Source organism: Somniosus microcephalus, chromosome 8, assembly GCF_052327205.1.
Source record: "Somniosus microcephalus isolate GS21.2 chromosome 8, FLI_Smic_1.0, whole genome shotgun sequence".
NCBI classification, from domain to species: domain Eukaryota; kingdom Metazoa; phylum Chordata; class Chondrichthyes; order Squaliformes; family Somniosidae; genus Somniosus; species Somniosus microcephalus.
In genome coordinates, this window is record NC_140994.1 from 58,345,426 (window position 1) to 58,351,425 (window position 6,000).

The window sequence follows — 6,000 nt, forward strand, 5'->3', positions numbered from 1 at the left end:
TAGAGAATATGAAATTTGAGCTAATTAAGATAAATTAAACATTTATTTCACTGCCTTTCTTAAAAAATTCCATTCACAAGAAAAAGACTAATCATATCCCTGATGTCTTTCAGCAGCTATGTTGGTCTACTAGCCATTTCACTGTATACCGTAAAAAATTAATTTGTAACATAATAAATACATAAAAGCCAACACATCTGATACAAAATCACAAAACATACCCATCCCATCTCACAATGGGGATTATTTTGAATTTGTGCGATTGTGTAAAATGAGAGATAGCAAATCGGCAGCCCGTTTTATATCTCTTCCATTGACTTCAATGAATATAACAGCTGGGAGAGATGTAAAACAGGCTGCCAATTCGCTATCTCCTGTTTTACGCTATTGAACAAAGTCAAAATTATCCCCAATAACTCCAAAAACATTCTCCCACACAGGACATGTAAATGCCATTTAGCAATGGCAATGCATCTATAACTTCTGCAGTGGAACATCCAGCTCTCCTTCCCCAATCCATAATCTCACTTGTTTACCAACTTTTCCACATCCTGTTTTTAGGATGCCCTTGGGTCCCAGACTTTCCTGCTTCCTCCTGGACCTAGATTCTACTATTCCCTTACGGGTCTGGAGTATGTCACACCCAGGCCTGGACTTTACCATTTCCTTCCAGACTCCGCTGGTCCCTCCTGCACAAATGACATGAATGGGTGCCAGACACCTCTTCAACTTCCGCCCAAGTTGGGCGTGAAGTCAGCGGAGTGGCCACACTGCCCAACTAAAGCTCAAAATTTTAAATTTCCTTGGCCATTTTCTGAGCGGCCTCCAGCGGTCCCTTTAAGAACCTCATTAGGCTGCTCAATTCCTGGTAGAAATTGGCAGAACGTGTACCATGCAGCCTCCGTCCATTTGTACCTAAAAATTGCAATCAGGGTTCTACAACCAGTGTACAACCCAGATTTGCATATTGAAGAAGCCTCCACGCAGAAACTAGCAGGCATTCCGCTCACACATTTACAGGGCCATCTGAACATTACATCAGGTGGGCCTTGGGCATCAATGGGGCAGCCAAGATGCCCCACCCCCTCAGGCAAAAAACGGGCGTCCGAGAATTGAAAATCACCTCTTAATCAGGAGAAAACTAGGAGGTAGAGAGAAGCAACTGAAATATAGAGAAAGTAAGTGGAATGCAATGAGAAAGAAAGACAGTAAGAGAAAGAGAGTAAGAGATCAAGAAAGTGATAATGAACAGACTAAGAATCAGAGAGAAACCAAATGAATTATTGGGAGAAATGGTAGGAAAGAGAGATGGGAAATTAATGGATGAGTCAAAGCGAAAGAAGCAGTGAGAAAATAAAGTAGACAAGAGGGTGTGCGAGAGGCATACAAAGGGAGAAAGAAGGAAGGGCTAAAAGAGTGGAAGATAAGCAGAAAACAGAAAGAGGGAAACATATAAAATTGCAGCGTGGGAGAGAGTCTGAGAAACAATTACAGAAGAGAGAGAGATATAGGAGTAGATTTTAACCAGTGACTGGCCAATAGTGCCGGTGGGTGTTCCGCTCCATTTTAACCTCAGTAACTTATATGTGGTGGGCCTGTGGGTGCCAAACGTGTGTCCCGAGGCAGCTTGCTGGCTCGAAACCAGCACAATATAGGGTGGTCCAGAGGCTGATCCGACTGGGAAGGGGGCAGTTGGGCAGGGGAGGCCGTGAACGTGACAGGGGGGATGTCGGCGGGGTGGCGGCGGAGTGGGTGGGGGTGGAATGGGAAGCCGAGGGTGCCAGCGGTCCACATTATTCTTTATGTAGCCCAGTGGAGCAGTCCTGCTCCTCCTGGTCCCTCATAAATAATTTCAACACTTATCTTTCCAGGCCTCTTCTGCTGTTCCACCGTTTTTACTGAGTGAAGCGCCCATGGCGATCACTCCGTGCAGTGGACAGTTAAAATGACATTGGGGTCCTATGGACATCACAGGACTCTGATTTGCAGAGATTAATGAGACTCCTGCCTGTCTCAGCCACCCAGCGGAAGGCCTTGGGAAAAATGTTGGTGGTGCGTTAAAGTGGCAGTAAGTCCACCACCTCCATTTTAACTTGGCTACCGCCCTGCTTCTGCCACACAGAGGAAGTTAAAATCTCCCCCACACAGGATTTTTATTTCTCTTTAAAAGCAATGCCATAGGGATCAACTATACCATACAACGTTGCCCTGACTGTGTTTTACTGGGCAGTAAACATAAAAATTTTCAGCATCTTAGCCTATCCCTTTTCATGATGACACACTAAGCATTGGCCAGCAACTGCAGTGGGCAGAGTTGAGCTATATAAATTCTTTAGCAACACCACCGAAATCCACTAGTGTCAATTGAAAATCAGCTCAAGTGTCAGGTGGGTCATTTTATTCAAAACCATAAATTGAGTCAGGACAGTTCTGACTGAAAATGTGTGTGGGGGCAGTGATGATGTATACATTCAGTCAGTTTCATGAACGTTCATAAGATTAATACAGATGAGGAAGGCCATTCATCCGTGCTGGCTCTTCCGTTTAGGGAGAAAAATCTACAGTCCACCATTTCAGCAGTTGAATGACTTAAAGGATTTTGCCTCCACTATTCTTTCTGGAATTCCATTCCAATTGTTGATTACTCATTCTATGAAGAAATTCTTCCAAACATCAATCTCAAACTTGCCTTTCACCAGTTTGAACCTGTGCCCCTACCATCATATCTTACCTTCGAGTAGTATTCTGGTTGAACATTCCTATACTGTTTGTCATATATTACAGTATCTACATCTATAGGATTTTTCTCAGTTGCCAAGTTTCAAGGCTAAGGCAGCCCATTGTCCAGTCTACCCTCATAACTCAATCATTTCATGTTGGGGATCAAGCTCGTGGTTCTTCTCTGTCCCAGGGCTAGCATATTTCTCTTGCGTTCAGGTGACCAATCCTAGACACAGTACTGACCAAAGCACGGTACAGTTTCAATATGACAGGCTGTAGCGTATCCTCTACTGATTTAGCAATATATAGTTCAGCATTCTGTTTGTTTTATTAATTGCTGCTCCAAAGTAGCTTGACACAGTAAATGCCAAATCAACTAACACGCCTGGAATGCTTTCAGTCTCACCCGTAGCTAGTTCTATACCATTCAGGTAGCATGCATGTCACTAAATTTTTGTTCCAATGTGCAAGTAATTTACACTTACATCTGTATTAAATTTCATCAGTCACTGCTTTACCTATTTACAGATTTTATCTAATTCCTTATTTATATCCTAACTGCTCTGTCCAATTTGACTTCTCCTTCTAGTTTGGTATCATCTACAAACCTGTCACCTGATGTGACCTCAAGGAGGCTTTAAAGTATAAAAGGCCATAACCCTGGGATGAATAAAGCTCTAGTGTCTCACTGGAACATAGTTAAGTACAAACTACTAGATCCCCAATGACAATCATTGAAAAATTCCCATATATATATATATATGTGTGTGCCTGTGTGTACGTGTGTGTGTATGTAGCCTCCTGCACAATAACCTGTAACTTAACAGATAGTAATGTTACAGAGATGTAATAAAATCTGTATTATGAACATATAAAGTAAATTTGGAGAATTCTGAATTCATTTTCCTAACATAAATTGTCAACTTAAAGAATAGCTAATTTAAAAAATTCAAAAGGTGGTAAATTAGACCAAAGGTTACATCAATTAGCGAACAGTTCAACATTTTGCTCAGGTTTTAGACTGAAATAATTACTACCAGGAAGTAGTGCTGACATCTCTCATAGGACTAAAATTAAAACTTGTTTCCTCTTCCTGCTTTAGGAGCTATTGCCTATTTGCTTTGATGCATCTGCCTCATTAATGAAATATTATATTCCTTAAAGAATATAACAAAGGGTTTTCTAGAACTAGTCTCACTTACCAATTGAAAAAGCTACCCAGATACAGTCACATGGCATGAATGAAATGACGGCTGTGGTCCAAAATTGTTCAGTTAAACTTCCATGAGGTCGCTGACTGAATAAATTATCTCACAGGGCATTAATCAGGTCACAGTCTGTTTTCATCACCTGCTTAAATGGCTTATTAGATTTAATCAAGTTATTTAACTTTAATTTTACATCATTCATCACAGAACGTCGAAGCAGTTCAGTCAGAGCAGTAGAGTGTGAAAATAATGGGCTTTCTCTCACTTGATTCATTCCCCACTGCACATGTCAAATTTTGAATCTTTCAACTTCACAAGCATTCAGTCAGAGGAAGCTACATATGGAAGCAAAGGGCCTGATGATCCAATTTACATGAACTCAAAGGCTGGTTTCTAGTCAGAAAGTAGCAGCTAGTTAAACCCTGTGATGTACATGGCTCTAGGTCTTGGTGTCCTATACATTTCCGACAACTAATCCATAAAAACTGTTTGCTTTTCTCTGATGCATTTTGCTGAAAAAGAAACATAGGCACCTCTTCAGTGTAAGCAAATAATTCTCCTGGGAATAGCAGAATATAATCCTATCAGCAACCCCATTCTGATGTGTAAAGTTGATGAAAAATCATGTATAAATCACATTAATACATGCATGTGCATGGTGCAAAATAATTACAGTGAATTTCTTGCAGATAATACACATTTATACACTCAGTTTTCATTCAAGCTCCGAGTATGTTATTCATGAAATAACTGGGTTAAAGATTAGTATACAAAGCTTACCATGTGTTTTATAAAAACACTAATGTCTATAATACAGAATTCAGCATAAAATCTTGTTGTAGAATACTGCATGACTTCATTGAATACTTGTAAAACAAAAAGCCCGGAATGAAACCTTTAACTAGTAACCTTTAAGACCACGGGTTATTCAATGTTAAATTTCATTTTTATGTTCTAACATATCAAAGTAACCACTGTTCATATTTCAGTTTAGATTTAAGCCATTTATGGAATGTATACATATAAATTTTACAGCGTACATGCACACTGTTAAAACTTGAATCTTAAACAAAATAAGGATGATATTCTGATACCATGATACAACACAAAAGGAGAATACATAGATTACGCCCAGATATTAAATGAAAACAACTGACTTTATTCTCCTTAATTTTCAACTCCGTTCCAATGCTCTGCACTCTAAGTTACAAGATATAACATAGTTTTTTGTCTTTTTACCTTGAAGTGAGCAATTAGGTGTGTTGCGATTGGTCCTTCAGCATCCCCCCAAAACAGAAAGGATTCAGGTGTAGTGCACTCCTCAGCTTTAATACCATTCACTTTCACTGCAAGCAGCAGCTTATGGCACTGTCTGTTCCAAACAAAAGCATCAACACCAACCACTTCATTATCAATTAATCATTTCCAGTGACCGTACAGTGATCCAGCAAGAGATACCTATTAAAGCGGAACTCGGTTAATCTGCATAGCTTTCTGAGCTCAATGCAGCTTACATTTCCCCGTCTGCTTCCGAGGTGGAATGCTTGTCACTTCATGAACAGCAAGCTAATAAAACCCTGGCAGAGGAACCACGAGCACAGGCTCAGCTTCACATTATGCACTGGGAGGAGTTTTGTCAGGTGACAACACCGACTCAAACACTGGTGTCTGTGTGAGAACATTCTGGGAGATGTAGTTATTTTTATGGTATTGGTTACTCATTGATATCCTGGTACCTTTCAGTAACACAGTGTTATTCTGTCTTTCTGTTAACAATTAATTTGTTCGAGCCTTGGTAGACAAGAATAGGTACCACAGAAACCCAATGTATTATTCTTCCTTATACAATACTTGAATACCTGTACATGTTTCGTTATAAAATATAAATTGATACATGAACTCTATTATGAATTATACTTCAAAAGGAAAATATTTTTTAAAAAGGGTTAAATACCCAGGGGTAGAGTTTCCACTTTAGGCGCAATCACAAATTGTGTTCAAATTGCACTAGTTTTCCCAATTGAATTTTGTTGCTCAAGTTTCCGCTCAAACTCATTTGCATTACGCCAAA

At 39.8% G+C, this 6,000-nt stretch overlaps 1 protein-coding gene across 1 annotated transcript in view; it reads right to left on the bottom strand.

The window, feature by feature from the left end:
- The window catches only part of hs3st1l1 (heparan sulfate (glucosamine) 3-O-sulfotransferase 1-like1), a 231,225-nt gene extending 225,718 nt beyond the window's left edge, over positions 1 to 5,507 (bottom strand). Inside the window, exon 1 of the mRNA XM_085994749.1 lies at positions 5,169 to 5,507. The gene's annotated coding sequence lies outside the window, so the exon portion shown is untranslated. The remainder of the gene's footprint in view (positions 1 to 5,168) is intronic.
- Positions 5,508 to 6,000: the final 493 nt, after the last annotated feature.